We start from the raw sequence: 11425 nt of genomic DNA, 5'->3' as shown, positions 1-11425 counted from the left end.
GGCTTTCAGGACAGAGTTCAATCTTGATTTCATCAGACCAGAGAATCTTGTTTCTCATGGTCTGAGAGTCTTTAGGTGCCTTTTGGCAAACTCCATGTGCTTTTTACTGAGGAGTGGCTTTCGTCTGGCCACTCTACCATAAAGGCCTGATTGTTGGAGTGCTGCAGAGATGGTTGTCTTTCTGGAAGGTTCTCCTATCTCCACAGAGGAACTCTGGAGCTCTGTCAGAGTGACCATCGGGTTCTTGGTCACCTCCCTGACAAAGGCCCTTCTCCCCAATTGGTCAGTTTGGCCAGCTCTAGGAAGGGTCTTGGTGTTTCCAAACTTCTTCCATTTAAGAATGACGGAGGCCACTATGTTCTTGGGGACCTTCAACGCTGCAGACATTTTTTGGTATCCTTCCCCAGATCTGTGCCTTGACACAATCCTGTCTCGGAACTCTGCGGACAATTCCTTGGATTTCATGGCTTGGTATTTGCTCTGACATGCACTGTCAACTGTGAGACCTTATATAGACAGGTGTGTGCCTTTCCAAATCATGTCCAATCAATTTCATTTACCACAGGTGGACTCCAATCAAGTTGTAGAAACATCCCAAGGATTATCAATGGAAAAAGGATGCACCTGAGCTCAATATCGAGTCTTATTTCAAAGGGTCTGAATACTTATGTAAATAAGGTATCTGTTTTTTATTCTTTATAAATTTACAAACATGTCTAAAACCTGTTTTCGCTTTGTCATTATGGGTATTGTGTGTAGATTGATGAGGGAAAAAATGATGTAATCCATTTAGAATAAGGCTGTAACGTAGCAAAATGTGGAAAAATTCTAGGGGTCTTAATACTTTCTGAATGCACTGTATATGTCGACAGAAAGTTGCAATGGGGAAAACATCTCTTAAATGGGCTCTTCTCTTCATTTTTTAAAAACAATGTCAGAGAAAGAGGCTGAGAAAGAGAACGGGAAAGAAATACGTACCACTGAGAAAGAGGTATCTCCCCATCACCCCTTTCTCCCACTCGAGACCTGGTGTCTGAAAGGGATCAGGAACAGGTGACTGAGTGTTTGTGACAGTTGCTCAGACTCGAGGACGGAAAATCCTCTTATGCTGCCCGTGGAGAGCATAGCAACGCCCCATCCTTGTCTGTGCAGTCAAGCCCCCAGTCAACCTCTCCATGGAACCCTCTTTTCACAGCTAGGTTAACACTGGAGCCGAAGCCTAACGTGAGATCAGCACGCTTGTTACTTTAAACTTTCGTGGAAATCACACACTGCTATCTATGTGATATGCGTGTCAATTCAAGTTCAGATGTGCTCCACTGTGTTGTTTACCTCGAAAGCATATATACAAATGCATGCACACAAAAACACACACACAATGGCATAGGGAGTTGGGTCACTTTAGTCCATTATTTCTACTCTGTCTTTGTGACCCTTCCACTCATGTACTAATGAGAAGCAGGTGCAGGTGGTAAGTTTAATATAACAAACATGGAACAATACTAAACAGGAGTAGCATCTTGACATGAAACACAAGCAATACTGCCTGGGGAAAGAACCTAAGGGAGTGCCAGATAAAGGGGGGGTAATAAATGAGGTAATGGAGTCCAGGTGTGCCTCATGATGAAGCGTAATGATGGTTGCCAGGACCCGTGGTTAGTAAACCGGGACTCCACACCAACCTTTGGGGACCACCCTTGAGGAGAGAGGAGCGGCGATGGAGCTAAAGCTCCTGAGGAAACGGCGTTAGAACTTCGCAAACCACAAAAAACGTTGTAACCCGTTTATGGTGGTTGGGACTGGCCATAACCTGACTGCATCTACCTTCTTGACGTCCATCTTCACTCCTTGCGGGCTGATTTGGTAGTATAGGAAGGAGACAGCCTCCTGATGAAACTGGTACTTCTCAGCCTTGACAAACAGTTGGTTAGCCAGGAGGTGTTCCAGGACTACTCGGACGTGAGCGATGTGATCCTCCAAGGTAGCCAGGATGTCGTCGATATACACAACCACCTGGCTTCCGAGCATATCCCGGAACACCTCATTGACGAACGCCTGGAACACTGACGGAGCATTGGCTAAGCCAAATGGCATCACCAAGTACTCGTAGTGACCAGACATCGTGCTAAAAGTTGTCTTCCATTCATCCCCCTCCCGGATGCGGATGAGATTGTATGCACTCCGCAGGTCCAATTTGGTAAAGAACCGGGCCACGCAGAGCTGTTCGATGGCACCAAAAGGAGAGGGTAACGGTACTTGGTGATGTCATTGAGTCCTCTTGTAATCAATACACGGGCGTAACCCTCCATCCTTCTTGGCCATGAAGAAGAAGCCTGCAGAAGTGGACGTGTGGATGAAACCTTGTTGGAGCGCCTCATGGATGTTCTCCTCCATGGCCTTGGTTTCAGCCACCGACAGAGGGTAGATGTGTCTGGGTGGGGGCACAGAGCCTGCAAGCAGGTCGATGGCAAAGTCCCAGGGGCGATGAGGAGGGAGACAGGTGGTGCAGGTTTTGGAAAATACCTTCCCCAGGTCCTGGTATACCTTCGGGATGTTGGGCTGAAGGGCAACCACAGGACTCTCAACCGGCGTGGAACCGAAGGGGATGGGAAAGCAGGCCCTTCGGCATTCGGGTGCCCAGTCCATGATTTTCATCCTCGACCATGAGATGGTGGGGTTATGGCTTTGAAGCCAAGGGAGGCCGAGGATGATCTTGTGAGCTGGTGCACAGGTGATGAAGGGAATGTTCTCCTGATGAGTGGACTCCACAGTGAGGGTGAGTGGTTTGGTGATGTGTGTGATGGTCCCGGGACCTAATGGCCGATTATCAAGGGCTTGAACATGGAAAGGAGAGGAGAGCAGGTATGAGGTGATGTTAAGAGAGGAGGCAACAGTCTGGTCAGTAAAGTTTCCCGCGGCACCGGAAACCACTAATGCTGTAGAAACAGACGCTGGGAGTCGAGAAGCAGGTGCAGGTGGTAGGTTTAATATAACAAAGAACAATACCACATAGGAGTAGCGTCTTGACATGAAACACAGAAGCAATACTGCCTGGGGAAAGAACCTAAGGGAGTGCCAGATAAAGGGGGGGTAATAAATGAGGTAATGGAGTCCAGGTGTGCCTCATGATGAAGCGCAGGTGCGCGTAATGATGGTTGCCAGGACCGGTAGTTAGTAAACCGGCGACGTCGAACGCCAGAGGGGATTAGCGGGAATACACGGGACGATGATGTATATAAAGTGTAATATTGGGATGCAAACTCAAAATGTCAACTCTATATCGGACATGGTACAGTTGTCTTCTTTTTCTTAAGCCCATAACCATGTGTGTGAGGTGTATACTTTTGTTTCAAAGTGTGTGTCACTGTGTGTGACCCTGATTTAGCCCACTGCAGTAAAAGGTTATGATGTAACCATACCAAATGTAACATATCATACTCATTTGAGTGCCCCGGATTTACATTTACTCTTACGTCCACTCTACACTGAGTATACAAAACATTAAGAACACCTTCCTAATATTGAGTTGTACCATCCTCTTTTTCCCTCAGAACAGCCTCAATTCATCTACGCATGGACCCAGCAGCATTGCAGTTCTTGATACAAACTGGTGCACCTGGCACCTACTACCATATCAAATCAAATGTATTTATATAGCCCTTCTTACATCAGCTGATATCTCAAAGTGCTGTACAGAAACCCAGCCTAAAACCCCAAACAGCAAGCAATACAGGTGTAGAAGCACGGTGGCTAGGAAAAACTCCCTAGAAAGGCCAAAATCTAGGAAGAAACCTAGAGAGGAACCAGGCTATGAGGGGTGGCCAGTCCTCTTCTGGCTGTGCCAGGTGGAGATTATAACAGAACATGGCCAAGATGTTCAAATGTTCATAAATGACCAGCATGGTCAAAATAATAATAATCACAGTAGTTGTCGAGGGTGCAACAAGTCAGCACCTCAAGAGTAAATGTCAGTTGGCTTTTCATAGCCGATCATTGAGAGTATCTCTACCACTCCTGCTGTCTCTAGAGAGTTGAAAACAGCAGGTCTGGGACAGGTAGCATGTCCGGTGAACAGGTCAGAGTTTCATAGCCGCAGGCAGAACAGTTGAAACTGGAGCAGCAGCACGGCCAGGTGGACTGGGGACAGCAAGGAGTCATCATGCCAGGTAGTCCTGAGGCATGGTCCTAGGCCTCAGGTCCTCCGAAAGAGAGAATTAGAGAGAGAGCATACTTCAATTCACACAGGACCCCCGGATAAGACAGGAGAAATACTCCACATATAACAGACTGACCATACCCCGTTTAAAGGCACTGAAATCTTTTGTCTTGCCCATTCACCCTCTGAATGGCACACATACACAATACATGTCTCAATTGTCTCAAGGCTTACATTTTTTTATTTGACCTGTCTTCTCCCATTCATCTACACTGATTGAAGTAGTATAGTGACATCAATAAGGGATCATAGCTTTCACTTGGATTCACCTGGTCAGTAGTCTATGTCATGGAAAGAGCGAGTGTTCTTAATGTTTTGTATACTCAATGTATGAGACCAGTCTTTGTGTGGACACTCATTGAGCAGAACTAAGACAAACATCAGGCATGAGACTCCTCAACCCAGCGATGACCGAGCCCAACAAACGAGCCCTGTGTGTGTGTGTGTGTGTGTGTGTGTGTAGACTGAGGACATCCTCCATCAGGTGACCTGAATATAGAGTCCCCCTGCCTAACTCATGTCACATTTAGCCACTTTGATAGAACAGTGCTCTCTTTTCACAGAATACTCCCTAGGCCTACACTAGGCTACTTTACACTAGGCTACTTTGCCAAATTCACTTTTTTCTCTTTTATTCTAGACATAATCCTATCTGTTGGCCTTCAAATCTTTCAAAGCCTTATTCACATATGCATGCAATGCAAGAACTACAAGTAGACAAGCAAAATGACGTTGCATTGCAAAAGTACGCAGATGTGCAGCCCTGCAATTTTAAACTAAATGCAAGTACTGCTACGCTGGATCGCCATTAGACGCAAACATTCACTGCTTGATCCTCATGTTTGCCGGCTTTGACCATGATTTGTCTAATGTAGGGCATCTTGTGGCCATCAGCTCTCAACCAGAGGAGGCTGGTGGGAGGAGATATAGGAGAATGGGCTCATTGTAATGGCTGGAATAGAATAAATGGAACAGTGTCAAAAACATCAAATATATGGAAACCACACATTTGACTTCATTCCATTTATTCCATTCCAGCCCGTTCCTCCCACCAACCTCCCCGGCAATATGGCCTCGTTGAATACAGTATTGAAAATGTGTTGTTGGGGATTTTATTTTTCGTTGAGTTACTGCTTTAATGTATATTGTGTTACATTGGGTTATTTTGTACCGCACAGCCATTAGGTTGTCATCGTGTTACCCTCAATGCGCATCTTTATTTCCCTGCTGGCATTAGCTGGAACAGAAATATAGTCATCTGAGTAAAATGACTTTGACACCCCTGTGCCAGTATTTATCAAGAGCCTCAGAGTTGGAGTGTGGATCTAGGAGCAGGTACCCCATACCCCTGTCCATAATAATCTGATTCATTGTGATCGAAAGACAAAAGTGATACTTGATCATCATTCCTACTCTGAGGCATATATACCCTGGTCTGATGTTACACTGCATTTCACATCTTGACACTCTCTACCAGATGACACAGGTAGGTGTATAAGGGCCCCCTGTATCAAGCGTCTCAGAAGAGGAGTTCTGATTTAGGATCAGTTTAAACTTTTAGATCAAAATGAATAAGATTACATGGATAGGGGAACCCGATCCTACACCAGCACTCCTATGGATGTCAATTAAGGAAGCCCCTGCACCTCTCTCATTCAGAAGGTTTGGGTTAAATGCAGAAGACACACTTCGGTTGAATGTGTTCAGTTGTACAGCTGACTAGGTATTCCCCTTTCCCTAATACATTGAGACGCTTATAAAACGGGCCCAGGTTGCTGCCCTGGTGTTCTACTGTTAATCATCGCCATCTAGTGGTCATGGACTTTTAATGCAATATCCCCCGTGATTTCCCCCATTCATTCCTTCTGAGGACAAGCTCAGAATACAACGGGGTAGACCTTACAGTGAAATGCTTACTTACGAGCCCCTAACCAAGTAACAAGCAATGAAAGAGCAGCAGTAAAATAACAATAGCGAGACTATATACAGGGGGGTACCGGTACAGAGTCAATGTGCGGGGGCACCGGTTAGTTGAGGTAATATGTACATGTAGGTAGTTATTAAAGTGACTATGGATAGCTGATAACAACAGAGAGTAGCAGCAGTGTAAAGAGGGGGGGCAATGCAAATAGTCCGAGTAGCCATTTGATTAGAGGTTCAGGAGTCTTATGGCTTGGGGGTAGAAGCTGCTTAGAAGCCTCTTGGACCTAGACTTGGCGCTCCGCTACCGCTTGCTGTGCGGTAGCAGAGAGAACAGTCTATGACTAGGGTGGCTGGAATCTTTGACAATTTTTAGGGCCTTCCTCTGACATCGCCTGGTATAGAGGTCCTGGATGGCAGGAAGCTTTGCCTCAGTGATGTACTGGGCCGTACGTGTAACAGTGTAGGTTCCGTCCCTCTCTTCGCCCCAACCCGGGCTCGAACCAGGGACCCTTGCACACATCAACAACTGACACCCCACGAAGCAACGTTACCCATCGCGCCACAAAAGCCACGGCCCTTGCAACGCAAGGGGAAACCCTACTTCAAGTCTCAGAGCGAGTGACGTCACTGATTGAAATGCTATTAGCGCGCACCACCGCTAACTAACTAGCCATTTCACATCAGTTACACTCACCCCCCCTTTGACCTCCTCCTTTTCCGCAGCAACCAATGATCCGGGTCAACAGCATCAATGTAACAGTTTAGGTTCCGTCCCTCTCTTCGCCCCAACCCGGGCTCGAACCAGGGACCCTTGCACACATCAACAACTGACACCCACCGAAGCAACGTTACCCATCGCGCCACAAGAGCCACGGCCCTTGCAACCCTACTTCAAGTCTTAGAGCGAGTGACGTCACCGATTGAAACACTATTAGCGCGCACCACCACTAACTAACTAGCCATTTCACATCGGTTACACTCACCCCCCCTTTGACCTCCTCCTTTTCCGCAGCAACCAATGATCCGGGTCAACAGCATCAATGTAACAGTGTAGGTTCCGTCCCTCTCTTCGCCCCAACCCGGGCTCAAACCAGGGACCCTTGCACACATCAACAACTGACACCCACCGAAGCAACAATACCCATCGCGCCACAAGAGCCACGGCCCTTGCAACGCAAGGGGAAACCCTACTTCAAGTCTCAGAGCGAGTGACGTCACTGATTGAAATGCTATTAGCGCGCACCACCGCTAACTAACTAGCCATTTCACATCGGTTACATACGCGCTACCCTCTGTATTGCCTTGCGGTCGGAGGCCGAGCAGTTGCCATAGCAGGCAGTGATGCAACCAGTCAGGATGCTCTCGATGGTGTAGCTGTAGAACCTTTTGAGGATATGAGGACCCATGCCAAATCTTTTCAGTCTCCTGAGGGGGAATAGGTTTTGTCGTGCCCTCTTCATGACTGTCTTGGTGTGCTTGGACCATGTTAGTTTGTTGGTGATGTGGACGACAAGGAACTTGAAGCTCTCAACCTGCTCTACTACAGCCCCGTCGTTGAGAATGGGGACGTGCTCGGTGCTCCTTTTCCTGTAGTCCACAATCATCTCCTTTGTCTTGATCATGTTGAGGGAGAGGTTGTTGTCATGGCACCACACGGCCATGTCTCTGACCTCCTCTCTATAGGCTGTTTCATCGTTGTCGGTGATCAGGCCTACCACTGTTGTGTCATCTGCAAACTAAATTATGGTGTTGGAGTCGTGCCTGGCCGGGCAGTCATAAGTGAACAGGGAGTACAGGAGGGGACTGAGCACACACCCCTCAGGGGCCCCTGTGTTGAGGATCAGTGTCGCGGATGCGTTGTTGCCTACCCTTACCACCTGGGGGCGGCCCGTCAGGAAGTCCAGGATCCAGTTGCAGAGGGAGGTGTTTAGTCCCAGGATCCTTAGCTTATTGATGAGCTTTGAGGGCACTATGGTGTTGAACGTTGCGCTGTAGTCAATGAATCGCAATCTCACATAGGTGTTCCTTTTGTCCAGGTGGGAAAGGGCAGTGTGGAGTGCAATAGAGATCGCATAATTAGTGGATTTGTTAGGGCGGTATGCAAATTGGAGTGGGTCTAGGGTTTCTGGGATAATGGTGTTGATGTGAGCCATGACCGGCCTTTCAAAGCACTTCATGGCTACAGACATGAGTGCTACGGGTCAATAGTCATTTAGGCAGGTCCTTGTTAGCTTCAAGAATATTAAATATGGTGTGAATGATCTTTGGAGAGCTATCCTATAGAAAATACCGTTAGGCCTACTAATACAGTTACTAGTTCTAGTTTACTGAGGTTTGTAGGGTTCTATATTATGTCTGGTGGGGTTTGCCCAGTGGTGGAAAAAGTACCCAATTGTCATACTTGAATAAAAGATCAAAGTAAAGATACCTTAATAGGAAATGACTCAAGTAAAAATGAAAGTAACCCAGTAAAATACTTCTTAAAAGTCTAAAGTCTAATTCCTTATATTAAGCAAACCAGACAGCACAATTTGTATTCATTTTTTTAGGGATAGACAGGGGAACGTCCTTTCAACGTCTAGTTTTTATTTACATTTGGTTGAGTTGTCAACTAACGTGAATTCAACGTGAAATCAACAAAACATGTCACCATGTCATTGGACAGGTTGTCTATTATTTTGATTACTTTTTGCAAATCCAATCAGTTTTCCACATTGATTCAACATCAGCAATTTAAATGTTTTGTTGTTTAAATTACATGGAAACAACATTGATTAAGCCAGTTTTTGCCCCGTGGGCGTGACCAGAAACAAAACAATATGACCCATTTAAAAATGGACTTGAAGGGGGACCTTAAAAAAGGCAAGTCATATAATTTATATGCTATTATTCAGAATATTATTTGTTTATTTAACCAGTAAGTTCCATCCTTGGTTAACTTTTACCCAGAGTGCCTTTAGCAGCTCAGTGAATGTCTGTCCATTTGTTCCCTGTGGTCAATGTCAAGTCCTTAGAGAAGCATGATAGTGTATGACTGACTGACCGCACATAGCAAGAGACAGGCCACAATAGGCCTACAACAATACTCATTGGTTGTTTGATTCACTGATTCTACAGAAAGCTGAAGCATAAATTGTGAAATTTGCTGGGCGAAACTAGTACCCAAATCACCAGCCTAATGTGGAAGTCCCCATGTCAGTGTACATCTGTCTGATATATATGAAATCCGAAAGGTTACTCAAGGGGTAGAGGAGGGTGTGGGTGTATGTTAATATTACTGCAAAAGCAAACCACAGAGTATGAAGCTGAACCTATTCATGTCTAATCACTCTCTTTGACGCACACAGAAAGTAGCCTAAAGCAAAATGGGTCTCAGAACTGTGGGAATGAATGCATTGTGCAACAACTCCTAACTTCCCAGAGCTACTTATTGAGTGGATTGTCAAACAACTAAAGAGTCTAGAGTGGTTACATTCTTAACTGCTGTCATGTTATTTCTTGGTGGGATGGGAATAGGCTAAATATAAAATATGTAGAACACTTGCCTTATCACACAGGCAACTAGTCCATCCAAGTCCTATCAGACTTCAGTAGCCATTTCTGCCATATTGCGTGAGTTATCTGTGAAAGAGACTAAAATTAAATCATTAGCACGCCTATGTATCAAGAATTGGAAATTCCCATCTATTTGATGATGTCATTACACACTAGCTTTGAGGCAAGAGAGCGCTGCGATGCATCATCACATTGCTGTCTGATATCAAGAGGAGAGTAACGTATTTACCTCGACTGTTTTAAAGAAGACTTGATGAATATCTCGTGACTGTGTCGTCATTAGCAAGGAAAGTCTGTCTTCCACGCCAACCTTGGATCGGGAGTTAAACTACTCTACACAAGTTAAAGTTGAAAATCGGCAGGCATATTGTAAGTACTCAACCGTTTCTGGCAGCGTTCCTTTACCACCACGCGGTTAATGTGTGGTTGCGTTTCCGGTTATGTAATAGTAATTTATTATACGTTTTGGAAAATACATGGAAAAGAGTACAAACAACAAAACACATGTAATTAATATTATTTCTATTTGTGAAGGTGACGCTGCGGTTGTTCAACCGAAGACCACGTCCATTTCACTGGAGAAGCTATGATGACAGACGTCTTGAAGATGTTTTTTATCGGGACAGCGTTCACTGTCCTCGCCGCGCTGATGGGAATGGTGGATTCATTTGGTGGTCTCATGTATGTCCAAGGCGCGGATGCGGCAGAATATTTACAGTTGGACAGCAGTACTGACATACGGATATCTTCAACCCATTCGAGAGGTTCAGAGAGTACCAAACGCATTGGCTCCTGATGAGGACGTCATGTGGAGTAGAATTAACACGGACAGGCTTATGTTATGTTTTCGTTTGTCAATTACTGCTTGCACTGTACAATGTGTACACTGATTTTTACAATAACATTATTGAGCCTTTCACCATGGTTCGCTTTCAGTTTCACAAGTTGGTGTCCCACTCCCACTGGGCAAAACCTGGTTGAATCAGCGCTGTTTCCACGTCATTTCAATCCCCGAAAAATCTATGTGATGACGTTGAATGAGCGTGGAAGAGTGATTGGATTTGCAAAAAGTCATCAACGTATGGAAACTGTCACTTTTTTAACCTGAATCCAATGACATGGTGACATTTTTGGTTGAATTGTGCAATTCAGAACTAGACGTCGAACTGACGTCTGTGCGCAGTGGGGTTTGATTTATACAGGTCACTACGGGTTTGATGAGTTGTTTAACTTGTTTTGCACATTTGAAGAACACCCTAGTTGATGTTTATAGTAGGCTATTACTAAAGTACTAGGTCATATTGACAGCTATTACTATGTAGTTCTATCCACTATACTATACTAATACTTAGTAGGACAGTAGGTAGATCGTTGGGACAGTAAATGGTAGAGCGTTGGGGCAGTAACTGAAAGATTGCTGGTTTGAATCCCCGAGCTGACTAGGGGGAAACTGTCTGTGCCCTTGAGCAAGTTACCTAATTTAGCAAACGCTAAATCGCTCTGGATAGGTGCATCAGCTAAATTACAAAAACGTACTAATCTGTATACATGGTATTGCCTATATCATGTAGGCTATTTGTTGTATATTGAAGATCACATAAAGGGTAAAAGAAAAGGGGCTACATTATGCACTAATTGACTGTTCATCATGCACTGTAATATTGTGTCATAAAAAAGTTGTAAAGAATAAACACTTTTATAGGCTTTTGTCAATAAAATGAATATACACTA

At 45.1% G+C, this 11425-nt stretch overlaps 1 long non-coding RNA gene across 1 annotated transcript; it reads left to right on the top strand.

The window, feature by feature from the left end:
- The first annotated feature begins 9748 nt into the window (after nt 1–9748).
- Nucleotides 9749–11425, top strand: LOC115199095 (uncharacterized). The gene is made up of 2 exons (XR_003879342.1): nt 9749–10063; nt 10229–11425. It is a non-coding gene; the product is annotated as an uncharacterized LOC115199095 (long non-coding RNA).

Source organism: Salmo trutta, chromosome 8 (genome assembly GCF_901001165.1).
Source record: "Salmo trutta chromosome 8, fSalTru1.1, whole genome shotgun sequence".
Classification (NCBI taxonomy): domain Eukaryota; kingdom Metazoa; phylum Chordata; class Actinopteri; order Salmoniformes; family Salmonidae; genus Salmo; species Salmo trutta.
Note: the sequence above shows the minus strand (reverse complement) of the source record. Positions and strands in the feature narration are given on the sequence as shown.